We start from the raw sequence: 26,678 nt of genomic DNA, 5'->3' as shown, positions 1-26,678 counted from the left end.
TGGAAAGGCCAGGTTTCTAACAGAAGTAAACTGAAATGCTAGAAGCAAGGATGAAGGGTGTGGCACAAGAAATCCCTGAGAAGTTATGACTCGTAAGTTAAAAAAAATAGTTAAAGGCACAAACCCACACAACCACAAAGCTCAGAGACCCTCAACCATGATCAACACAACAGACAAACATACAAATTATGAAAAGAATTAAAGCAAAATCCAAAAGATAAATGGAAAATATTGAAAAAAAATTCAAAGGAAAAGCAAGGAAGAAAGAAAAATGACTATTCATCAGAAACTATCAAGTTGGAAGACAATAAAGAAAAATTTTCATTTGGGGAAAATGCATCAACCTGGACTTCTGTGTAGTTTTCAGTAATAAAACCTACTATATTTCCCCCAGGGAACTCACACAAACACTCAGATGTGGTGATCAGCTCCCTAGTGGTAGCAATTGTGCTCAGTCATCCTACAGAAGAAAGGAAGAGGATCAGGGGTCTACAGGAAGAGCTCGTAGTCTAAGATGGTCAAAGGGAAGGGAAACATGGAAGGCACTAGGTCTCAGTTTTAGTCGGAGAGAATTGTCAGTCAGTAACAAAGATGGTGGTGGCCGTGCAGCCTGGCTCCTGAGCTGTCCAGCAGCAGTGTGAAGATGGAGGGAGGCCTTGAAACCACAAAGGGCTGCAGTTCTTGTTTGACCTGTGACTGAATTAATTGACATAGTATTATTACTGCTGTCAGTTGAAAGTTGCAAGCCCCTGAACATCAGAGACTGGAGACTGTGGCCTGATTCTAGACATTTGTTTCTGTCCTCAGAATCCAGTTTCACTTGTCTCTGTGCTGTGGGCAGCACACGTTTTTTCCTGGCCCAGGTCTTCAAAGGCTCTTGTCCCTTCATCTGGGACAAACTTTCTTCCCTTCCACACGCTCTTTGTCCTTTATCTCAACTCAGATGCATCCATTCCCCTTAAGGTCTCATCTCCTCCCCACTGCCCTTCCCCCTGAGAGGTCTTCCCACCCTGCAGAATTCTGGAATCATCCCTTCCTATCCTTGTTTCTCATTCTGAGCATCAGTTCCCCATGCAGTCTTGAGTATCTGATTCTTCTCTGTTGCCTCCCACACTAGCAAGGAAGACCTGATGTGGTCAGAGTTGACCACATTTTATTCACCTTGTGTCCTTGGAGTCCGCTCTATAGAGACAATTCATATATGGCTGCTACTTACTGACTGATGAAGCCCTCAGGGTCCTGGAGATGCTATATGTGACTGGGGAAGAGTCCTGAGCTTGCCCACAGCAGGGAGATCTACAGTTATGTCTGAGGGGGAGAGAGGGGACCTCAGGGTGAGGTGCATACACTTGTAAGATGGGGAAGATAAATAGAAGATTGATGTAATGAAAGATATATTTCAAGCCAATGGAGTCCTTAAGTAAAGTCCCATAGACATGAAGTTAAAAGATGTGAGAGAATCAAAAGGAATTTCCGGCATCTGGAACTTGCATCCCGTCCGGAGTGGGCAATGTCTTGTTAGGAGTATTGACAGTGTCCTTGGGATGCTGGGAACCATCGCATTCTCTGATGTCACATTGTCCGTCCTGTTGGGATGACGTCAGGGGTAACGGCTCAGCCTTTCACCCAGCAAGTGCTGAGCAGGGAACTCTCCGTAGCAACGGGGAAGAAAGCTGAGTCAGTAGGTGAAGGAGTAGAAGAAGGGCATGGAGAGGCTGAGGTGGCATCCCACGTGTGCAAGCTGACTCATGAGATGTGGGTGGAGAAGAGGAGAGATGTCAAAGCAGCCCTCAAGGTGAGGCGTGTGGGGCCAGTGATGTGTCATAGATGCAGCAGGAGGGAGGTCTTCCTGTGTGAGGGCCTGGTGGAAGGTGTCAGTGGGCAGCCAGAAATTGGGAGCAAACATAGCAGCCTCCAAATGGAGAAGAAGGCATGGAGAGAGTCTTGCACTCCAGTGTTTTCCCCTAAACTAAAAAATGATGGGTTTTTTCTTTCCCTTTCTAGCTTGTGATTCTTTTATATGTCTTTTGTTTTTTAAAATAAGAGTGTCATAAAGAAAATATGCAAATATGTCCAGATGTAATTAAGTATTTCCGGAAGAAAGCCGAGTTGTTTTTTTTCCTATCGATACTTCTTGTCTGCGGGTTGCCATAGCTGCCTGTCTTTTAAATATCTCTCACACGGTGTCTAGTGCCTTGTCCTTCCCCGGATGAGTGCTCCACAAACACTAGATGGTAATATTTGTGCACACCGCTGCAGCAGCTCTGCTGGAAAAACCAGACGCTATTGAATTCCATAAAGTCAAAGTTGTAGAATAAAAAAACAAAGGAACGTGTTCTTTTGTTTTGTGGTTTATGAGATGATTGGATCAGAATCACGGTTCCAGCCCAAATAATAGAAGCAGCTTCCTATGATCCTGGGAAGGAGGGAAAAGCATTTATAGAACACTTGCCGCATGCCTGGCATTGCATTCGTGTAGATTAAAAGGTATTTTAAAACCAGCATGAAGATAAAGACTACATACCACAGAATTAAGTGAGGGCATCTCACTGGTGGCATTGCAAGTGTTTATTCCTTTCATTTAGGGAAGGATTGCCAGGAGATCAAAGCCAGCCTGGGCAACAAAGTGAGACTTTGTTTAAAAAAAAAAATACAAGCTTGATTCTCATCACCCAGGTTAGGAGACTTACAACCTCCTGTAACTCCACTTCTAGGGAGATCTGATGCCTCTGGCCTCTGAGTGTACGTGCGTGCACAAACACACGCACACACAACACACACACACAACACACACACACACACACACACACACAAATCTTTAAAACATTCATCCTAAAATATATCTACCTTATCTGTCTAGCATCTACCATCTAGCTACCAAACTATCTATCCACCTATTTATCTACATACCTAGAATCTATCTGTATATCAACCATCTATCCATCCATCCATCCATCCATCCATCCATCCATCCATCATTGTCTCTCTATCTTGTATCAAAGGGCTTCCTTAACTACAATCCCCACTCACATGTCCTGACTCTGCCCTGGAGCCCAGTGGGAGCCATCCCTAGCATGCACTCTGTTCTTCAATCTTGTGATGTCTTTCATTTACGACTTTGTTTTGGTGGCTCCTGTTGCCTGAAAGGATCTGTACGTAACATAAACGCAGAGTTGTTTTTCCTTTCCTTTAATGTCTGTAACATTGCTGCCATTCTAGAGAGGACACAGACAGAAGAGAAAGAAAGCCCGGCTGTTTAGTCACAGACACCTCAGTGCTGGATCACAAACGGAGCCCCCGAGACATGACCCTTCGGTAGATGACATGGAGCCCACATGTCCTCTCATACTCCCGATACTGCTTTCTCCCTGTCCTAGAGACAAGTTGGTTCTGGCAACTTTCATCGTAACAACACCTTTCTCCGTTTGCTTTGTAGGGTCAGTGCTTACACATGCAACTGTGAGTGCTGGGCTTTGCTTTTTAAAGTGTGAGATAAAGCCATGCCTGTTTTGTGCTCTCAGTGCCCACCTTCTTTCTCTGTGTGAGAGTCACCTCTCCCTTTGTCTTTAGTTTGTGTATAAATGATTTGAAAAAAAAAAAAAAAGATGAGAAAGGAAACAACAATTGTGCAATCGCTTCCCAGGCCAAGCCCTTTCCCCAGGGGTTTGTTCCAGTTTGCAGGGCCAGCGACTAGCGTCAGTGTCTGTGTCCCTTCACCTTGTGCCCTGGCTTCTCGCTGACTGTGAGTACAGGGGGAAGCTCCTGGTGACCTGCCTCTTATTTCCTGGAGGCCGGGCAGCTTTCCTGAGCCATTTCATTGTTTCTTTTAAGCGTCTCTTCCAGCCTTTTGCCTGTCAATTGTCTATTTAATTATTGATTTGAGGGTGCTCCTTATGCATGCTAGAGAGGGGCCCTTCAGAGGTCAGATGAATTATATATGTCTGTTTCTATCTGGTGGCTTTTCTTATTTAATTGTGTCTTTTGAGGCAGCGGAGTACTTAATTTCCCTGTCACCAAACTTCCCACCATAATTAGAGCTTTTAAGGATTTTTAAGGATTTTCTGGATCTTTTAAGTGTTTCCCGGGGTCTGGCTGAGCTCTTGAAGACCCTGTACCACAGGCAGTTCTACCCCTGCTAATCTTCACGTCTGTCTTCCATGGATCTAAATTCACAGTTGAAGCACAGCCTGGTGTGTCAGGGATTCCCAGAAAGCTTTCACCAAGGAGGAGAGACCCACTCTGAGTGTGGGCAGTGCCATCTCATAGGCTGGAGTTCTGAACTGAATTGAGAGAGAGAGAGAGAGAGAGAGAGAGAGAGAGAGAGAGAGAGAGAGAGAGAGAGAGAGAGAGAAACGTTCAAATTCATCTCTCTCTGCTTCCTGACTGTAGAAGCAATGTGACTAGCTGCCCCACACTCCTGCCACCATGATGGGCCGACCTTCACACTATAAACCCCCTTTCAGTAGCTTTTGCCAGCTGTTTTGTCACTGTAGTGAAAAAAGTAACCGATACTGTACCACATGGAAGACATCATTCCCTCTCGTGCCATGCGGACACGGTTAATTCGTCTTACCCTCCTTTCTCTATTGCTCCCTATGGCAAGCCAGGTCTTCCCTGTGGGAGGGGCTTTAAGGGCTCACAGTTATGTCTACTGGGGTTTTTGTCTGTCCACCTAGTATCAGAAAAGCCTTCTCCATCATGCCCATTGCTCTCCTCATTCTGTTTCCACCCCTGTGTGATGACAGTGGCTTTTTCAGCATCGTTATCTGGAGGCCTCACAGGATATGTATGATATGCAGAGGTGTTTCCATGACAGCCCTTTCTCCAGGATTGCCCCATTAGGGCTGGGAAGGCTTTCTTAGCACTCAACACTTTAGGTTATTAAAGCGTCGTTGGGCTGCATGGCGTCGTAGGTGAGATCAACAGAGACACTGAGTTACGAGGCCTTTGCCTCAGTGGGGTGAGGGACCGATGATCATTGTCTGTTCCCAGATGGTTTTCTCTGCATGGAAGACAGCATCCATCACTCCTAAGTGGTGGGGTGGAACCTGAGGCTGCACAGTAGATGAGTTGGGAAGTGGGCACCAAGAGGAGGGAAGACAGGAGGAAGGGATGCTGGAATGGCCCAGGTACCAAGAGAAGCACTTCCGGGTGGTGGCATGGGGGCCTGCTGAATCTGGTGGATCTGTTGATCAGAGTCAGGTCCTGGAGAACCTAAGGCCAGAGCACAGAGGGGACCCAAATATCTGACTAGCGTTGGCTTCAGGGGCGAAAGGCTGTAAGGCTGACCCTCCTGTCTATACTGCTACTACTGTTATGGCCGTAATTACCATTTCACTCTGTTGTCTTGGAGACTGAATGCAGCGCCTGACTGACCAGGTAAGTTCTCCACCACTGAGTGACATCCCGGTGCTGACTTTCTGTTTTTGAGAGCATCTTTCTGTTGTGCCTCATCCTGACCTCGAGCTTGCTCTTCAGCTCAGGGTGGCCTTGAACTTGCCACCCTCTTGCCTCAGCCTGTGGCTAAAGGCCTGTGCCATTATGCCTGGCTGAGATACGTGTGTGTCTTTATGGTATTCTGCACTGGATGATGACCAGGTTTAGTCTCGCCTCTGCTGTCCAGCCTCACCTCCATGTTCTCTCACCTGGGCGCTCAGTCTGTCTGTGAGGGAGCTCAGCATACTCTGTAGAGCTGGCTAGTGGTAATCGAGTCCCTCAGCCTGTATCGGCCTGAAAACTTATTCATTTCCTCACATCGCTGAAGCCTTGCTGTGCGGGACAGAATTCCACCTTGGCAGCTATTTTCTTTCTGCCCCCTAACGTGTTTTTAATCTCCCTGTCTTCTGGTATGTATCGCTTCCACTGAGAAGAGACTTGTCAATCTCAGTTAACATTGATCCTTTGAAGGCACCGGGACTCTTCCCTCTGGCGAATTTTGAGAGTGTTTAAAATTCCCTTTGCCTTCGGTTTGGGAAAGACTCGGTGCGTGCGATGTACCTGTATGTGTAATTGTTTATTTACTGCGCTTGGCTTTGTGAAGGTTCTGAGATCTGTGGCTTTTGTCTTTGCGCGGCTTGGGAAGCCCTCTGGAGATGTAATGTTTTGAGCTGCCGCTGCACACTCCGCTTTCTTCTGGAGTTCTAAGACACGAGCACCAGACCCTGCCTGGCATCTGCAGTGGCCCCCACCTCTCCTGCAGTGGCCCCCACCCCTCCCTTGAGTTTCCTGATTGCCACCGTGTGCTTCGCTCCTTTTAAAAATTGTATTTGGGGTTTTTTGTTTTAATTAATTAATTTATTTTTTATTTCACATGTATTGGTGTTTTGTCTGTATGTACATACACATGAGGGTGATGGAGCCTCTAGAACTGGAGTTACAGCTGTGCGCTGCCTGTGTGGGTCCTCTGGAAGAGCAGCCAGTGCGTTTAACCACTGAGCCGTCCCTCCAGCCCCTGTGGCTGACTGGGCTCCGCATTTGTCTGTTTCTTCACACTCTATAAGAACCAAGAGATTCTATTTTAAAACTACTGCCCATGCCCATCATAAAAGCTTTGTGGTAGCTTCTTCCTCTTCCTTGACATGGATAGCAGGTTGACTAGGCTATTTGGCAAGTGCAGGCAGGACTTGTCTGGCGCCTAAATGCCATGGACTGTGCAGCTCTGTGTAATCCTGCTAGCTTTCAGGGGTGGGTTCCTATTCTTCCCGTGACTTTTCAGCGCATGCTGGGCACTGCACACGGCTTCCTGTACCAATTGCTCTGGGGCCACACTGAGGCAGTCTGAGCTCGCCTCCAACCAGTGCTCACAGTGGGGTCAGTGGGAAGCCGAGCCCCAGACTGGTTTTCTCTTGCATCTCCCTCGATCCTCTCCTCTCCCACACAGGAGCAACCCCTCCCTGGCTGTCTATTGTCACGTCCATGGTTGCACCTGCTCCCCATGGTGTTACTGCAGGGGCTGGATACTTTTTCTTCTATTCGTCTTTATCTTGAGACTTGGGCTCATTTACTTTCTGCACTGTTTAAGGAGATTCATTCGTGATTAAATAAACATTTGCTGAGACTTTCTGTATACCAGACACTCTGCCACTTGCTGGGGAATAAATGGTGAGCCAGAGAGAGAAAGAAAAGTCACATCTCATGACTTCTCTTTAGTCTGTTGGGGGGGGCGTGGGGGCACATCTGAAACAGCCCCAACCCATACCACTGTGACTGGAGAGCCCATCCACCCATCTGACACAGTGGGGAAGGTCTCCGGAGGATGTGCGGGGATTTGCATGCAGGGTCCTCCTCACAGAGTGTCCTCACACACAGAGAGGATGTCGCTGGGTGTCCAGTGCGTGCTCCTGCCTCTTCTCCGACCCAGCTGCATGCCAACCACAATCGCTAGGCTTTGAAGGCTACTGACCAGCCAAGCTGACAGACCAATTGTGCAAGGAGGAAATGAAGGCAGATGTGAAGAAAGCTTAAGAGCTGTTTAAAATTTAAACAGTGCTCATTGTCACAAAGGCTTCGCAGTGCAAGCAGCCTGGCTGCCTTGGAAATCTATTCCCACATGTTTATACGGGCACTTCAAAGGCCCATTAGACCAAGCTCTTTGATGTATGACCAACTACTCTAGTGGTGACTTTCTGTTAAGTCACATCCGAATCCAATGTGGAGAGGGACAAATTGGCTGTTTTATCTAACACTTTTCACTATCAGCTCACAATGAGGAGGGACGTTTCTTCCTACTTAAAAGCTACAGGATGAGTTTGCCATCAGGAGAAAGTGAATAAATATCCAGCCCTGGGTTAGAAAGCAAAGTCAGATCTACTACGGCAGGCAAAGAGAGTGGACCAGAGTCCTTGGGGAAGGCAACCAGCATGTCAGGGAAGACCACAATCCCCGAGGACTCAGAGTTCTGGGTGGAGCCTGAGAAAGGGATCACGTGTCTGTGTCTGGGGGAAGGTGCCAGTGGTGTGCATCCTGGAGGAGGCAGATGCCCCAATAACTGGAGAAGTCTTCTTAGTAATGCCTGAGGGATGGTGGTCACTGGGAACAAAAAGGGAACACCTCCACCCCCTACATACACACAGTATGTTCTCTTGGAGAAGAGTCACTGTTGGTTGCCATAGGAGCAACTTTGTTCCTTGTGGTTCTTGTCAGGGCTCCGTGGAGGAGTGGCAGAGGTGGACGGGGGCCGGGGAGGAAGCTACAACTTAAATCATCTGGGCTGGAATCATCTGCCCCTGTCCTTCTCTCTCCCATGCAGAGCTGCCATAGAGGACTGAGCATAGAGAGACTCGATAGAGGACAATGGAACATTCTGATTTTTAAGAGCTTCCTTTGGGAGGACTCTTTCTGTTCCCATTTGGGGATTTTGCCAACTGAAACCCCTTCCCTCTCACGGGTCCTGAGGTTGAGTTTCCAGGTCCACTCAGCAGTGGGTCTGACCTTGGTGTGCCCTTGAGGAAAAATGGCTCAGGCCACCCTCCCTGCCTCAAGAACCCTGCCTTCTCCCCTCACAGTCCCCTATGTGTAGATCTGTGCCCAAGCCTCTCATCCTTACGAGGACTGCAGGGCCTGCTGGATTAGGACCCACCTCAGGTTCACCCAGTGATCTCTTCAAAGGCCAAGTCTTAAATCTCATCAGAGAGCAGCGGGAGCTATGGCTACAATGTAGGAATTCGGAAGCCAAAATTAAGCCCAAAACACCTTTTGAAAAGTAACATAAACTCACCAAATAGCTGTTGAAAATCCAAATAAAATAAAATAAAACAAAATAAATAAAAATAAATAAATAAAAATTCTGTACGATAAAAAAAATCAAAATGAAAATTTAAAAAAGCAAAATGTCAGATGTCGAGGTATGAACTTGCTCTGCCATAACAGGTTAATTGTGGTTGACAGACACACATGCATATGCATAAAAACACATATGCATACCTATATAGACTGACATACACTCATAACATACACACTCATAACATGCATGTGCGCATGTGCACATGCTTACACACACACACACACACACACACACACACACACACACCATTATAAACCAAAAGCTTGTTTTGAAATAAATTCTAAGAGAAAGGTGGACACAAACTACTGAGGGAGCACAGAGAGGGGCGCTGCCTCAGTTCTTGTTCAGCAAGTCCAGGCTCCATGACCAACGCCCCTCAACAGTGCTTCCTTGTCTCCAGCTGCTCAGCAGAGGCCTGCTGCTCCACGTTGTCAGGCCCTAGAATGCATTGGTTTCTAAGTTCACTGAAGGTGTATATAGATATGAGTCATCTATTGGACATTTTGTAAATGTAGCAAAATTCCAGTGTGTCAAACCTTTGACTTAGACATTTCACCCCTATCAGTGCCTGCTAAACAGATCTCCCTGTGGGACAGATCCAAAGCAGAAGGTCCTCAGTGGCAGCCTTGTGAACTATAGCAAAATACTGACACAATCTGAGCTGGAAGCCTTGCAGTAGCATTCGGGGAACCCTCATACTGTTGAGGAAATGTGGCGGTTCTATATGCACAGATGAGACATGACTCCACTCCTTCTTATTAGGGAAAAGCCAAGACAGATCAATGTGTGTGATACTATCTGTTGTAGTTGAACGTAAAATGCACCCTGAAGGCTTGGTCCCCAAGGCTGGGAAGCTCAATGTTGGCTCTCCAGGCAGCAGTTGGACCATGAGGTTTCTGACTCCATCAATAGATTAATTCACTGATGGCCTCATAGTCTGATGTGCTGCTGGGAGGTGACTGGGATGGAGCTTTGCTACAGAGTAGGTGCTGGGAGGTATGTCTCCATGGGCCATGTCTCCTGTGGGCCGGAGACAGTGGCTTCATGCACCCATGTGGCCCAGCCTCATCAGGTTCCAAAGCAACAGAGCCCAGTGACCCTGAGCCGTCTGACGCCTGTAGCGCTGTGAGCCCAGAAATAGTCCTTCCTATGGAGTTGCTCTCCTCGGGAATTTTGTCACAGTTACAGGATGTGGCACGCTTTGCCATTCATGACAAAATGTACATTCTAGTATTTCTGAGAATTATATCGATATCTGTTAATAGAGGAGAAACTGCTAGAAAATTACCTTGCACCTGGGATATAGAATAGAGAGAACACAGTACAGCTTCTCACCTGCCCTTCACGCCTTGCAGAAATTTCAGCCCAGAGCGCTGAGGCCAGCATGACCTCCACAGTTGCACGGCCAGCATGACCTCCACAGCTGTATGGCCAGCATGACCTCCACAGCTGCATGGCCAGCATGACCTCCACAGCTGCATGGCCAGCATGACCTCCACAGCTGCATGGCCAGCATGACCTCCACAGCTGCATGGCCAGCATGACCTCCACAGCTGCATGGCCAGCATGACCTTCACAGCTGCATGGCCAGCATGACCTCCACAGCCGCATGAGGGTGGGTGCAGGGACTGTCTACAGTTACAGCCTGTGCTTTTAACACTTATCTCAAATGCTTCTCAATTAAAATGTAAAAATGGACATTCACGTGGGTTTTTTTTCCTACTAAATTTTCTAAATAAAAGATTCCCACATAGCCACAGCTAAATTTGGCTTTATTTTTTTAAATGTGCATTTATTTTATTCAGCACTTTCTACATCTAAAGAATAAGAAACACGAGCCAGGCATGGTGGTGGCACAGGTCTGTAAATCCCAGCACTCGAGGAGGCAGCGGCAGGTGGATCTCTGTGAGTTTGAGGCCAGCCTGGTCTACAAAGTGAGTCCAGGACACAGCCAAAGCTATCAAGAGAAAACCTGTCTCAAAAACAAAACAAACAAACAAGCAAAAAAAAAAAAAAAAAAAAAAAAAAAACACAAATCAAGAGAGAGAGAGAGAGAGAGAGAGAGAGAGAGAGAGAGAGAGAGGAAGAGAGAAAAGAAAGGCAACTCAAGCGCTTCTGTTTCTGGAAAGTTCTGATGGTTGCCTCCAGGCCTGGTGGAATTTGGAGGTCATGGGGATACTGTTTCCTCTCTGGACTTGTTCTGTCTCCTCATACTCTATTCTGAAATAAGTTCTGTCCTAATGTCCAAATTGTATGTGTTAGCACCTGTTCTCATTGCTATGACAAAGTTGCTAAGGAAAGTAATTTAAGAAGGAGTTTGCTCTAGCTCCCAGTGTGAGGGTAAATGCATGGTGAAGAGGAAGGCATGACGGCCCAGGCAGCTGGTCACACAGGAAGGAGGCAGAGGTGAGCAGAGTGCAGTTTGCTTTCCTATCCCCCTCCTTGCTTTGCTCTCTAGTTTATGATGGGTCTTTCTTCCTCAGACAGACCTTCCTGGGACTGCCCTACACACCCTGGGGTCTACTCCTGTGTGACTCTCAAGCAAGTTGAGTCGACAAGAGAATTAATGGCTACTGTCACATCTCACACTGGGACGTCTGTCTGATAATGGCCAACCTGGGTTCCCTGGGCACCCGTATTGGACCACACAGCTTTAGATTAAAAACTATTCGGCAAGGGCATGTCAGAGGTGATGCAGGTCACCTCTTCCTGATTTTCCCCCAGGGAGGCACGGTGGTCTGGAGCATGGTCACAGGATATCTCTCGTCATATCTGATAAAACATGGTTCCTCCTCTCGAGTAGCAAGGACATCCCTGTGTGGGCCGTGGACGCAATGGCCAGCCTGCAGAGCAAGAACGATGGCCATTTTCCACAGAGGCAGCCAAGTTTTCATTCCTTTCACCTTGTCACAGTTTAGGCTCTCTACACCACCCATTGCTAAGTAGGGGTGAGGTGTGTGTGGCCTCGGAGAGGTGGCGTGGAGTAGGGGGAAGCTGTCAGAGTCCATCACCTGCGTGGGGGGGGGGGGGCTTGGGGAATAAAGCAAGGCTGGGTTCACTGCCTGCCTGCATTGAGCAGCACCAACCAGTATCACAGTTGTCTTAAAAAGGGTCACCTGTGCCCCCTACCGGCCAGGCAGGAGCTTGAGATCCACCCCAGGTTCAGAATGTGGAAGGGAAGCTGAGAGCTCCCCAACCCCCTACCCCTACACATACACACCCCCCACCCCCCTCCACACACACATTGTCCCCTCCTCTGTCTCTGTGGACTGCACTTCCTATAAAGTGTGCTTCTCACTCGTTTTTGAGCAGAAAATAGCCGGCATCCCCACAGTTTGTGCACCCTGATGGAATGCTCTTTTCTGCTGAGTTTTGCTTTGTATTTTGGATTTTAGTTCAAATCTGAACTTTCACAGTAGCAAACACTGTGGTGTGGGGAGAGGGGTTGTTGAAGTCATTCCAAGCCTATCCAATGAAGCTGCCTCGGGCACACCTCCAAAGGCTTTTAAATTCTATTTCCTTTTCATAGGAAGAAAGTACTGAACCTGGGAGAAGGGTTTTGTGTTATTATTGTACCTGGGGGCCATTGCCCAGGCCTCCCTCAGAGAGCAGGGCTGGAGTGTGGAGTGTTGGTGTGTGTGAGCTAGGGAGAGGAAGGGAACATGTGTGTGCGCACACTTTACATACGGACTTTGTGTTACAATCTCCAGTTCAAGTTCTCACCACGGCTTGCTTTTCTTACCTTTTGTGAGGCTGAGAGTATGTATGTATGCATCTGTAGTTCTTCCTAAGGGCATTAAACAGTGATTTGTTCTAAAAGATACATTAAATGGTGTCAAATTTACAGTTTTCAATTTACGACTAGAAACAAGAGCTCGGGGGGGGGGGGGGGGGGGGGGAAGGGCGAATGTTGCGATTTCTTTCTTTCTTTCTTTTTTTTTTCTTTCTTTCTTTCATCTTCCTGATATAACCAAGGCTGCTTTCAAAGATTACTGGTATAATTGTGATATGTGATTTTGTTTCCACGTTGATGTAAAATTAGTCTAATTTCTTCCAGTTGTCTTCAGTTTGGGGTTCTAGGGTGGTTGGTTTTTTTTTTTTTTTTTTTTTTTTTTTTTTTTTTTTTTTCCTTTTAATGCTTTTGACTATATAAAGTATATGTTGCTTTCAGATACTCAGGACTCTCATTTTGACCCCTCCCTCCCAGATTCTGTTCTTTTCTTTCTAATTTTGGAGCTCCTAAAATTGGCACATTCACATAGGGATTTCTTATGGATCTCCCAGGCTTTCTTATGTCCCTAGGGAAGAGACAAGCATTTCCCAAAAGTGTGATTTGATATGTCCCATTTCTGAGGGGTCCCCCAAAAACCATGCCTGAGAAATCATCACAGGGGGCACATGGGTTAACCTGCTGTGACATGTCCTAGGTATCACCCCCACCCCTTTCTTCACAGTATGCTCTGCAGGTGATCTGCTCTTAGGTGAGACACTGTGCAGTCCGCGGGGCACCCAGGCTTTAAAACCTGAGATAGCACAGCCCTTTGGCCACTGCCTCTGTGGAGAGACTACATCCCATTAGACTCAGAAAGTGGAATCAGGCAAAGGCGTGTATGCCAGGCACTGGAAAACAGCTTCAGTGCTGTGTCTGAGACATGCCGGGCACCTGAGGCACATTTTGTTTTCCTTAGGAACCAGAGCTTATGGATGCTGTTTGAAAGTAAGGCATGCTTTCATTTTGCCTTATAAGTTTCGAAAGAATATAGGTAAAATGTACAGGGAAGAGACTAGATAAACATCTAAGATCTCTGAACAGTATCAGAAAGAATGCCACAATAGAAGTGCAATCAAGTGCCTTTGAGTCTGTGATATTTACACTCTGCCGTCTACTCAAATAGAGAGGAGCATACGGAGGGGGCACGGAGAGGCACAGCTTAGAATACAGTGCTCTCCCTCAAAGCACGTTCAAGGGAATGAAGTGTACACAGTCCTGAAGGCGGTTGGAAGAGGGTCTTCCTCAGCCAACTGCAACAGGTGTGCACAGCGTAGCTCTCGCAATTGTTTCATGCTCAGAAGTCCTCGGTGCTTGAATTTAGTGGCTACCACCCCACCAAATAATACAAGTATAGAACCAGACCATTTTTCTTTATGTAAATTTCATTTCTGACTAATGTGTCATATGATTCCCTGTAGGAAGCTTTGGTTCAGCCAAGCCACGAGTGTAAGCAAAATAAAGTAGGAGGCTGCTTTCTGTTGCTGTGGTAAACACCATGGGTGAAAATCAACTTTGAGAGAAAAGAACTTATTTTAGTTTATCCTGCTAGGTAGCAGTCCCTCACTGAGGGAAGACACAGCAGTAACTCAAGAGCCTGGAGCAGAGCCTGTGGAGGAAGCCTGCTTAGTGGCTGGCGTTCCTACACAGCAGAGGCACATCTGGCTACGGATGGTTCTCCCTACAGTGGGTAGAGCCTTCCTATAGCAGCCATAATTCTTTTAAAAAGCCCCACAGGCCACCCTGATAGAGATAACGCTTCAGTCGGGATCCTTCTACCCAGGTAACTCTAGGTTGTACCAAGCCAACAACAACAACATCAGCAACAACAGCAAAAGGATAATTAAAACTAATAAATCAATGTTTGTTCACTAACTACATGCTAATAGAAGGAGAAACCGGGCATGAGGCATATAGGAAGTACTATTTTACGATATTTCTGTAAATGCCAAAGGATTCTAAAACACTGTATACTAAATTTAGTAGCAGCAAAAAGTCCCACAATGAGAAACCTAGACAAATATTTCAGTGGTGGATTCCACCCCTCACACCCTCCCCCCAAAATTTAAATATGATCTTAGTCACAAATCAGCTATTTGCCAAATCCATCCAAAATAGACTAGGGGGTGCTGTGCTCAGGCTTTATTGTCAGCGTGGCACAATCAACAGTCACGTAGGAAGCAGGAGTCGCCACTGTGGGCTTTGCAGAGTGGCCCGTGGCCAGGTCAGTGGGACCCTGTCTTCATGCATATTGCTATGGGGCAGGGGTGTCCAGGCCATTGTGGTTATACAAGGTGGGCTGGAGTCAAATAAGAAAGGCGTCTGAGCACAAGTGAGAGAGCAACCAGAAAGCGGCACCCTCCATGACTTCCACCTTGCTTCCTGTTTGATTCCTTCCCCTTACTTCCTGAAGTGATGGGCTGTGACCTAACAGCATGTGCTGAAGTAAATCCCTCCCTCTTTCACGTTGCTTTTGGTCATGGCATTTATCACAATGAGAGAGAAAGGGAGATGCTATTCTAATAGGGGGAAACATTTCTCAAGTTACATCTGCAAAGCTAATGTTTCCTTGAAACAGAGCAACCAAAGTAAACTACAGACCGTTATCTCTTACATATACACACATGGAAACCGTCAACAAAATGCCCCCTCCAAATCCATGCACCTCATGTGACTAAGCGGTATTGTGCTTAAAATGCAATGTTGGTTCAGTCTTCCAGGTAGTTGACACCCACACCATTTAGCAGAATGAAGGAGTGAAACAGAACACTGGCCATGGCTGCTTTAACTGACATGAGGCAATTGATGAAGTTCTTGTAAAAAAAAAAAAAATGACAATCAAGGAACCAGAAGAAACTTTGTGTGTAAAAGGACGTTCATAAAAATCCACAATTAGCTTCAAACCTAATGCTAAATGCTAAATTATTTTTCATTAGGTCACGAACCAAACACAGGCTTTTCCTCATCTAGGGTTGTAGTGAAGTTCTCCTGAGAGCACTTAGCAAGGAAGTAAGGGGAAAAAATACAGATTGGAAATGAAGATTAAAATAATCTCCACATGAAGTTGTAATGCATACACAGAAAGTCTTATTAATCCACCAAAATATTCTCAGACATTATAACTAACTTCAGCAAATGCCAAAGTATGAGATTAACATATAAAATTCAATTGTTATTTATTTAAGTAAGCAACAAATAATTCCTACACAAATCCTTAACAAAATTCAGCATATATAAGAAACAAAACAACATGAGATGCTTAACAAAATATTGTGCTCTGGTTATGTTATGACAATGTCCCTGAAGATCTCACAGGCTGGAGCTTGGTCCTTACTGCAGCAAAGTTGAGAGGTGGCCCTTTAAGAGGGGGATGCCTAATGGTGCTTTCCACTACTGTGATGAACACAGGGCCATGAGCAAGCGAGGCAGGAAAGGGCTTATTTCATATTGCAGGTTGTAGTTTGGCAGCTGGGAAAGCCAAGGCAGGAACTTGAGGCTGGAGTTAAGTAGAAACCATGGAGGAATGCCACTGACTGGCTCTTTGTCTTTGTCTTCTGATTCCCATACAACCCAGGCACACCTGCCCACTGGTGGCATCACTGACAGTGAGTTGGACCAGCCTGCACCAATTAGCAATCAAGAGAATGTCCCCACATACATCCCTACAAGCCAATCTGATGCAGGCAATCACCCAATTAAGACACCCTCAGACAGCTGTAGGCTGTGTCGAGTGCGGTCTATTATAAGATCTTTAGGTCACTGGGGACACTACCTGCAGAAGAAATCCAAGGAGCTCTAGTGGGACCTTCATTGACTTTCTCCAAGTGACTCCAAGCCCTTCTCTGGGTTCCGGCCTTTATGTGACTCGAAGTCTCCAATGCTCTTACAGAAACTCTCACCAAGATGCACCTGACATGTACATGGATGAGACCACTCAGTCTTGATCTTGGACTTTTAAAACTTCAAACAATGAGCTAATGAAACATCGTTCCTTATGGACCTCTAAGTTTCAGGTATTTTCTTTAAATAATGGATATGAACTAACCCATAAACCAAGGAAAGACTATAAAAATAAAGAAATGTCTGAAAGAATTTTAAAAGGACTAAAACAAATGAAAAGATCTCTTATGGGTAACACAGGTTCATAAATCAGGGGATTATTAAAGTAACAGGTAAATTCTGGTTGGCTGGCAGCTTCAAGGCCATCCCCAGTGGCTGTTTTTCAGAAATCCTCACTGTGGCCACCGAGGTTCATTTATTTGGTTGTGTAAAAGACACAAAGCAGCCATGATGCTCTTGTAAAATCAGAGCAAACTTTTATGACATACATTAGCTTATTTCAAACTTCCTGTATGGCCTCTGAAATCAAAACCGTGTTACATTCTTATAAGGACAGACATAGGCATATGGACCAATGGGTTAGGCATGAAGGAACAGAAAGAAAACCATACATTATTTATACATCACATGTGTATAATTTACACATGTGTGTCAATGACTCAGGAGCTGGGAAGACGACTTGCATGGCAAAGTGCGTGCTTCACAAGCATGGTGACCAGAGTTTGACCCCCAGCATCTGCATAAAAAAATACTAAGGAAAAGAAGTGTGGTGGTAAAAGCTTACAGTCCAAGTACTCAGGACAGCTGAGTCCCCGGGGCTCGCCAGTCAGCTAAGCCTACTTGGAGAGTGCTGGGCTAGTGAGAGATAATGCCTTAAGGAGACACAAACAAACAAACAAAAATCTACCGCAATAAAACTAAATAAAGAGTTGAAGTAGAATTTTTGTTACCCAAGCTGGGGTCAGCTTATCCTAAGACGTCAAGCTTAACTGCCTGTCCTCATGCCAATTTAAAACTGTTTCAAATTAAGTGTAAAAGACAGAAAAAGGTTTATTCAGTGTAGCCACATTGGGACACAAGACAAAAAGACTCAAGGACACTCTCAGTCCTTCTCTGGGGTCCTGAAATGAGGCCAAAGTGTAACTAGAGGGCCAAGGCATGCACGTCTACACAGTCCTGGCCAAGGTGTGGTTCCACACACCACTGACCGCTCACTCCTGGCCTTTAGTCTTGTCCTGAAAGATGGTCTGATAAATTCATTTGAACTTTGTGAAATCTCTTTCCAGAAGCCAGGTCTGCATACCCTTGCCCCCCAAACTGGCTTCTTTGCCTTCTTTCAACATGAGATCTTGGTGGGGGGTGGGGGGGCGGATCTTCCTGTGCCATGGTGCCCACTGTGTCTGATAGGCAGAGTGAGAGACACAGTTTCTCTTTAGGTTGTTTTCATCCCTGCCAGGTCATTCACAAAGCACATCTGGCCACAAACACTCCCTTATACTGGCCGAAAGGCCTAAATCTAAGTGCTGCAGACCTACGAGAAAGGTGGAGAAGAAAGCACACATGTGAGCACCAGCACCTTGGGGCCTAGCACAGCTTAGAAATTAAAACAAAACCAGGAAAACAAGGGCAGACTGTACTTCTTGCTAAGTTTTTTATGCTTCAAAGCAGAATGTCAAGAACCTGAAAAGAGATGTACATATGCAGACAAACAAACAAAAAACCGCACACACATCAATTCAAGGTGGCTGGCTTTAACCTCGGCGGGAGTGAGAGTCAGCTTCGTCAGCTTCTTCAGCAGTGTAGGCCAGGGTAGGTTACTCACGCTCTGGTGGATGGTGTCCTATACCCATGCACAGCCTGCTCCACTAATTGGATCCACTCAGTGGATTAATGAGGAGGAGGAGGAGGAGGAGGAAGAGGAGGAGAAGGAGGGGACAAGGTGAGGGCATGAGGTTAGGAGGGGCTGTAGGTGGGTCTGGAGGAGTTGCAGCAGGGAGCAGGGGTATATATGATATAAACACTCTGTATTCCTATAGGAAATTGCCAAATAGAAAATAAAATAATGAAAGGATGGCAACAGGTGTTCGTGAAGAGTTGGGGGAAAGATCTCCCTCATACAGTCTCTGAAAAACAGGTTGGAAGCAGTGACAGATCCTTCAAGTGCTGATATGGAGGGAGGGCTGCATGACTTAGCCATTCCACTCATAGATATATGGCCCAAAGAAGCACCAGCCTGCCTGCTCCTGAACTTGGGCACTAGTGTCCACTGTTGCCAATGTGTCCAGCATCTCTAAGGAAAAACGCAGCATGGATGTCTACTGAACAGGAAATACTTAGAGACGTGTCATCCTCCCGTGATGGAAAACAACTTGGCGACAGAAAGGACTGAATAATGACATATGCCGAAGTATAATTGAACCTGGAAAACGCTGTGTTCAGCAAGCAAGCTGGTCACAGTGCACTGGGTGTTGTGTGCCTGCATCCACACGACTCATTTGGAACAGAGGGTCTGTGGAGGCAGAACGCAGATTAGTGGTGGCCTAGGAGAGAAGGACACGGGGCAAGAGAAGCAAACGTGTTTCTCCCGGGCGGCATCTGTGTCCGGAAATGGCTGTATGATTGGCACTCAAAACTCAATTCCGTTAAAAGAATCAAACCCTTGTGTTCTGCCTGGGTGCGTTTTGTAACCGATGAAGCTTCTCTGGGTTCGTTAAGACAATAGAGTGACATGAATACGGGTTATGTAGGGACTCTGAGCTATCTTCATGTTTGCTTTTGTAACTTATAATTCTTAGAACAAAAATCAGTTTGTGATTATAAAAAAAACAAAAAACAAAACTCCTCAGCTCCTGTCGTACATGCCGCGGTTCCCCTCTGCCACCCAACCCAGCAGCTCTGACTCCAAGGAGGGCGCTCTCTGCGCTAGAGTCAGCTGGGCAGAGGTGGTGGCTGCCCTCTCCTCCATTTCTCAAACAAAGCTTCTTCCCCCAGCATAACCACTCTGCACTCCAGTGACAGAAATGTCATTGGGTGTCACACAGCAGACTGGTCTCTGAGATGGAATGAACTGCCTCGGGCAGTCTCCAAAAGCCGGCAGTCAAGTGAGTACAATTCCCTGTTAATTACGCATCTGTGTGAGGTTTACAGAGAGTGGACTGTGCAAAAAGACATCATTTAAGAGCATTATTTATTTGCACCTAACTTTCCAATTATGCATGTGTGAGGAATTACACACCCTGCAGTAGCTGAAAATTTTTTTCTCTTGTTAGTGACACGATGCATTGATGTAATGAGATAAAACACGATCCTGTTATATTTAAGCCAAAAAAATCAAAATTAAATACTAACATTTGTTTTTTTCACCCTGCAATTTTAATTGAACTGCCTTCTCCAAAGGAGTCAAATGGTGCATAAATGTGTCAACAGCCAACAGCCAGTCTCTGCAATGGAAGGAGAGTAATATCGGTAGCAAAGGCTATAGCCTCTGTCTGGTGCCCTGTGGACTCTGCCATTCCATGTCAGGTGGCCGGACCCTGTCTCGAGGCAGGGTAATTAAACAGGCCAAGGAAACATGAGCAGGCTGCAGGATACAGCACGGCGGAACCCAGATGCACCCATCATCAGAGTCGCTGGTCTGACTGTTGCACTTGCTTTCCTCGGCAAACTCGAATCGATGAGCCAGACTCAGAGATCGAAGAGGACCGTGATGGAATGCCACCGTATGAAGTAATTGGCCTCACAGATCTGCCCAAATGAGTCATGAAACTATTCGTCAATAGCCTTGGCTGCGACTATGAGCAGTTACACAGTAGCTCAGGGGACAGTGATCAGAAAAGCTTACTGTACAATTCCTTCGGCAACACATTAATCATCTTCACCTCGAGCTAGGAGCATCAGGAGGGAAACAAACACCACTGTCACCGTGAAATCAGCTAACAAGGACCTGGCTTCTCGCTGATACAGAGAGACAACAAAATCTAACTGCCCTGGTGGGGGGACAGGGCTCACTTTTTCTGTTGAGATATGTTCCCTTTGGCCTCCGTGGGTTGTTGGGTGCAAGAACCCAGGTGTGTTTTGGAAAATGGGGTCCTGGATGTCTTCTGTTCTATGTGTAGTGCTTTTCAATGAGGTTTTGCCATGAAAGAAACACCACCTGAAAAGTCCTAAGGCAACTTAAGTCTCTGGGCAAAGGCCACTCAATTGGAAGGAAGGCTCAGAAGTCATGGGGGACTGGTCAGCAAATGGACTTGTGAATATTAGTCGGGGCTCCCTCTTCTCCTCCTCCCTCTGTGTGTGTAGGTGTGTGAGTGTGTTCGTGTTCATATGTGTGAGGGTGAACATGTGAGCACATATGCATGTGAAGGCCAGAGAGGGACCTCAGGTGTCATTCCTCTGCCACTGTCTAGCTTATTGTTGAGACAGGGTCCCTCACTGCCTAGGGCTCAATTATTCAGCTAGAACGGCTGCCAGTGGGCCTTGGAGACTCTCTTGTCTTGACCTCTTGCCTAGGATTATATTATGTCACCATACCTCACTTTTAAAAAGATTCTTTTCTTAATTTTTTTATTTTTCGAGGCAGGGTCTCTCTGTGTTAGCCTTGGCTGTCCTGAACTTGCTTTGTAGACCAGGTTGGTGTCAAACGCATAGTGATCTGCCTGCCTCTGCCTCCCAAGTGCTGGGATTAAAGGCATATGCCACCATGCCCGGTGACTTAAAAAGATTCTTTTATTTATATATTCACTTTACGTCCTGACTATAGCTCCTGCCCTCCTCCCTTCCTGGTCCCTCTCTTCCACCCGCTTCCCCCTACCCATCCCTTCTCCTCAGAAAAGCGGAGCTCCCACCACCTACCCCTCCCAGCCCATCAAGTCGCATCAGGACTGAGCTCGTCCTCATCCACCTACAGCAAAAAGAACCACAAAATAATCAGAAATTATATAAGTGTCACATTCATAGTGTTTGGGCTATTTGTACTTGGCAGCCTTGAGGAAAACATCTTTCCTATCTTAGTGACTCTAAACTTCTGACTGTAAATCAATATCTATTATACCTCATTTTTATCAACTTAAAACATCTATCTAGACCTAAAAACATCTTAACACCAGAACAACTAAGCTTAATTGTAAAACTAAACTATCTGGTCTTCAACCCCATCAGAGACTTGCCAAGGAATAAAATTAAGTATCTGAGTAGACAGGTAAGCAGCTTTTCAAGACAGGGTTTCTCTGTGTGTAGCCCTGGCTGTCTTGGAACTCACTTTGTAGACCTGGTTGGCCTCGAACTTACAGAGATCTGCCTGCCTCTGCCTTCCAAGTGCTGGGATTAAAGGCGTGTGCCACCGTGCCTGGCTGAAGTACAGCATATTTTTTTTTAAATCCCAATTTTCGTTATTTTTCTTTTCTGTCTGTGTTCCTAGCACTCAATCTTTGGGAATTGTGTATGCTACATAAGCCCTCTGTCACGTGTTATGTCTCTGAAAGAGCTCCTAAGTTTTAGCTGCAGATTTATTTTTCACAAATAAGGCAATTATGATGTCCCAACGTTTCAAGGAAACTTCTTCCAAGGTGTGCTTCAGAGTGAAGCCAAGACTGACACATTTCTCACCAAAATAGACCAGCTGAGTCAGGCACTATGGCTAAGATTTCAATGAGTGATTTTTTTTTTGGCAGTGTCTTAATTACCCTTTGGTTCCTTTCCTGTTTGTCTTCTAGTCATAGAGGTAATTATAAAGACACAGGAAAAATAGTTATTTCAAGATCTTGCTAAAATGGCCAGAGGAATCAGTAATATTTAAGTGCTGACTTTAATGATCTCAGTTGTTAATTTGATGAGATCTAGCATAAACTGTGAGGGGGATTGCCTTGATTAGATTGACTGAAGTGGGACAACCTGCCCATGGAGGGCGGCGCCATTTCCTAGGCTGGAATCCTAGACTGTAGGATATCAATATGTTTTCTAAGGACACACTAATCTTTCATCCGTGATTTGTTTTTGTGCTTTTTATGGTGTTTGAATATCCTGCCTGAAGGTCTAAAGTGTATTTGTGGTTGTCCTGGTGGCTTTGTGGATTTCATATTGAGCTTGGAGAAGAAGATCTGGCTTACTTTAGTCGGCTGGTCAGTCCTATGGTGCTGCAATTCATGAGGCTTCCACCTTTTCAAAGACCCATCCACGGTGAGGTCAAGGGAAAACCTTCAGTGGGTCATTTCAGCTGAACCACACGCTAGTGCTTCTCATGCCTGGTAAAACAAAACAAAACAAAACAAAACAAATGACGTGGGCGGAAGTGAGTCACAGGGAGACCACTCTCCTCTCTTTTCCTACTTACGTAGCACAAGCTTTAAAATGAAGCAACTAAAGACAAATAAATCATCACCTTCCATAAAAAGAAAAACTCAAGAGTAAAGGGCGGAATTCACATAACAGTGGCTGAGAACACCTTAAATTAGCTCTGGGAAGAGATGTCAAATATGAAGTTAAACACTAGCAGGCTGACTACGGTCATGTGCAACAACGCTCACGTAAAATTTGATATTTTATGTTAGAAATCTAGGTCTTGTGCTAGAGACATAGCCTGATGGTTAAGAGCATGTACTGTTCTTATAGAATACTTGAGTCTGCTGGCTCACAGCCACTTATAACTCCAGCCCTAGGGAATGTGAAGCCAATGGCCACAGAAGGCACCTGCATCCACATGTGCACATACCCACGCAGAGATACAAAGTCCTTGATATAGACTCCCGAGCTACTAACCATGAAATAAACACGTCCATGTAATTTTTTTTTTTTTAAATCTTAAAAATCTACAGGTCTAGAATAAATAACATCAGCAGTTGCACAGCATCATGGGACGTGAGTCAACAACTAGATGAAACTATTTTTAAAACTTCTTGCAATGTTAAAAAGAAAATGAAACTGTTTTTTAACATCAAAAATCCCCAAGCTGATTGTCACATAATTTCAAAATGGTGACAGTCACTTTCAAGACAAACACCTTGCTTGTTATTGATTGTATAAAGATGAGACCTCAGTGGGAGAGTGGCTGAGATCAAGGATAAACAGGCATCCGGGACTATGTGGGGAGGAATAAAAAAAGATCATGTCTAGAAATGAAGGGGCATCCTTTAATGGCCACAGCATATCCATTCACCCACTTTAAATGTCACTGTGGCATCTTTGTACCCAATTGTACCTAGAAGAAAAGTCCATACTGACTACAAACTCACGTGTCAAAAGATAAAATAATAAAATGTACAGAGAAAATTATGATATAATTTTACAACTTTGAATAGAAGCAAATTCCCTGATTTAGACTCACAAGCTACTGACTGTGAAATAAACTCATGCTGCTGATATAGAAAACCTCTTTCAAATATGAAGTAGCTCAAACAGATCATGGGTACAAGCTGGAAGTCCAGACTAACTGGGCACATGGCTAAGGAAGATGGGATTCAGGGTATTTGGGGCCAGGTCCTGCAGGGGCAGAGGTGAGCAAAACAAATGGTTTATGGTAAAATGGATATGAGACACATGCAAGCTATGGACTCTGGTGAGAACTAAGCAGATTAGCATGGAAACCCAGTAGTGATTAAGAGTAAGGAGTAAGGAGCCAGAGGGCTGGCTTGCGGGTTAAGAGGGCTTGTAGCTCTTTCAAGGGACCAAAGCTCAGTTTCCAATACCTATGTTGGTGGCTCACAACTACCTGCAATTCTGCGCCTGCACATGTGAACCCCAATACACACACACATGTATGCATGCACACATGAACATGCATGTGTGCAGGCCTGCATACACCCTCAAACACACTCCCGTACATAAAAATTAAAACACAATCAACTCTAAAGAAGGTGCAAATCAAAACGGCAAAGGAGATGCCCACTTGCCTTAATTAGAAACACTACCACGTTTCACATGGGTTGTGGCTGGGGCTGTAGGGAGCAACTGGGCAAAGTCTCCTGAAGGATGTCAGACCTTTGACCCATATTGTTCTGTAAATTCAGCTGCTAGCAGAACATTATATTGTGGTGTTTTCTTCCAAACCTAAGAAGATACATGGAGTATCTTGATATTTTAATGGCAGTGAAGGACTGGTGGCAGAGTTGGGGGACAGAGACACTTGGATCGGTGATAGCCAAATGGCGAGGTGGGAGGAACATGATTATATGGGTTGGGTACATAAGGTCTTGGGGGGGGTCCTTATTCATTACTGAAGGTCACCTGGAGAAGGGAGGCCTCAGTCCCACATTCTTCCTACAGGCAGACTTGTATAAAGTAGGTCAGGCTGTCAGCTTGTGATCTGAGGGTCCACTAGTCTCCTGGCTCAGGCTATTATGCCAGGATGCCTGGGTTGCTAACTGAAAGCCATACAAGTCAGTTTGGTGGGTACAGGTGGCTGCCCACCTGACAGGCCCTCTCTCTCCATCTAGGATATAGCATGGCAAAAACAAGAGGCTGATGTTATCCTCTTCAAAAAGGACGCTTGAGAATACAGACCTGCCGGAAGGAGAAGATGGCTCAACACTTCTAGCTAAGACAGGAAGAAAGAGTAAGGGGACAGAGGGCTAGCTCTCCCTCCAGCCTCTCTTGTCTGGTGGAACGGCTGATAAAATGCCAAATCCACATGGCTATTAACTCCCGTGAGGTTAGGAGAAAGCAAAGCAAAGGACTCATGGGCCTCACATAGCTGTGCACCAGCCTGTGCCCTCCTTCCACTTATAAGAGAAATGACCCTCTCTGATGATTGCTTTTCTGATGACAGAGCGTGCTGATGAACGCTTTCCTTTTGGGTTGAAGAGGCAATTGACCAGAAAGTGACTCCAATTCCCACAGAACCCAGGTAACACTCAGCACCTGGCAGTTTCTGGATGTTTCTGGAAACTTCTGCTCCCTTTATGAGGTTCTATTCACAGCCCAGGAACAAAGACCCTTCTGTGGCACCACAGGTTTCCAATAGCAACCTGCATCCCTGGACCAAGGGGATCATGTGATGCAGTCCCAACCCTTGGAGGCTTCGGATTTGCCAGGGGCCTCCCAAGAGGTGGATGGTGGGAAGAGGGTTTGCCGCACTCCAGACCCAGGCATTTTTACCTTGGTTTCCTTGCAGAGTGTATATACCCATTGTCTCTTTCCCCCACAGTCTCAGAGGACCAATTTCACAAAACACAGTGGGAAGGTCAAAACAGGGTTCCCCAGCATAGAGTTGCAGAATGAATCGTTATTAATTATGAAAACAGTAATTACAAAACCCCAGCAGTGCTCGTGGCCGTGTGCTGCACTGACAAAGCAAGAGGCTCCGATGGAGCTTACTCTAAACAGCAATATTTTTGCTACACGCTCCTTGTTAAATATGGTCTCCCCCTTATCTTTAACCTCGACATTGTTAAAACTGCACCAGGAATCTATTTTAAAAATCTCACCCTGACATTTCAGCAGAAAAATGACCTTACCATTTTACAGGTGCCACAATCATTTGACAAGATACAAGGACCCCTTCCCTCCCCCCAGTAAGTCAACATTCTAGAAAACGCTTGTTTAAAGACTCTATTCGATTGTCATTTGTGAGTGGGCTGGCGCTTCCAAGCACACACCACGGAGAATGGTTGAAATGCGGGCAATTTCCATGTCCAGGCAGCAGGCAATCTGTCTTTCATCCTTGATCCTGCTTCTCATCCCATCTCCAAGGTGAGCACACGTCTTCCTCCAGCCCAGCCTAGTGTCTGGGAGCCCAGGGTACCACAGATGTCACAAGCTAATGAGTATCGCTCAAGGCGTGGGTCATGCAGGCATACTTCTAATTTTTTTCCCCTGGAGGCTTTTACTTTTACTTGTGTTTCTTCTTGCCTCTCAAACAATAGATGCAGATCTGGGTGAGAGCATTTGCTTGTGTGGCAACCACAGCAGGCTGCTGTGCAAGATGTCTGAGTTGGTGCTGCCTTTGACGGGCATATATAGGATGGTGGTGATAGCTGGGATCATGGTGAGTTGTAAGGTGATGGCAACTTCAGATATGAGAAAAAACGTTTGTATGAATGCCACCTACATGGGTGGCTCTGATCTCATAATCCCCTTTGGTCTTCAGAATCCCTTCCTTCTTTCTTCAGTGAGTGGACACGTGGAGTCCAGAGACCATAAGTGTTTTCCTTCATCTATGATGTTAGGCAGAATCATTATTTGGTAGTCTGATTAGAGAGTGGGAAGGCACAGGCTAACATCACCTGGATAAGAAGCGAGAGAGATAGGAATCACGGCAGAACCAGAGGTGAGTCAGTGCAGAGCTGGCCACTGCTC

Source organism: Acomys russatus, chromosome 4 (genome assembly GCF_903995435.1).
Source record: "Acomys russatus chromosome 4, mAcoRus1.1, whole genome shotgun sequence".
NCBI lineage: Eukaryota > Metazoa > Chordata > Mammalia > Rodentia > Muridae > Acomys > Acomys russatus.
Note: the sequence above shows the minus strand (reverse complement) of the source record.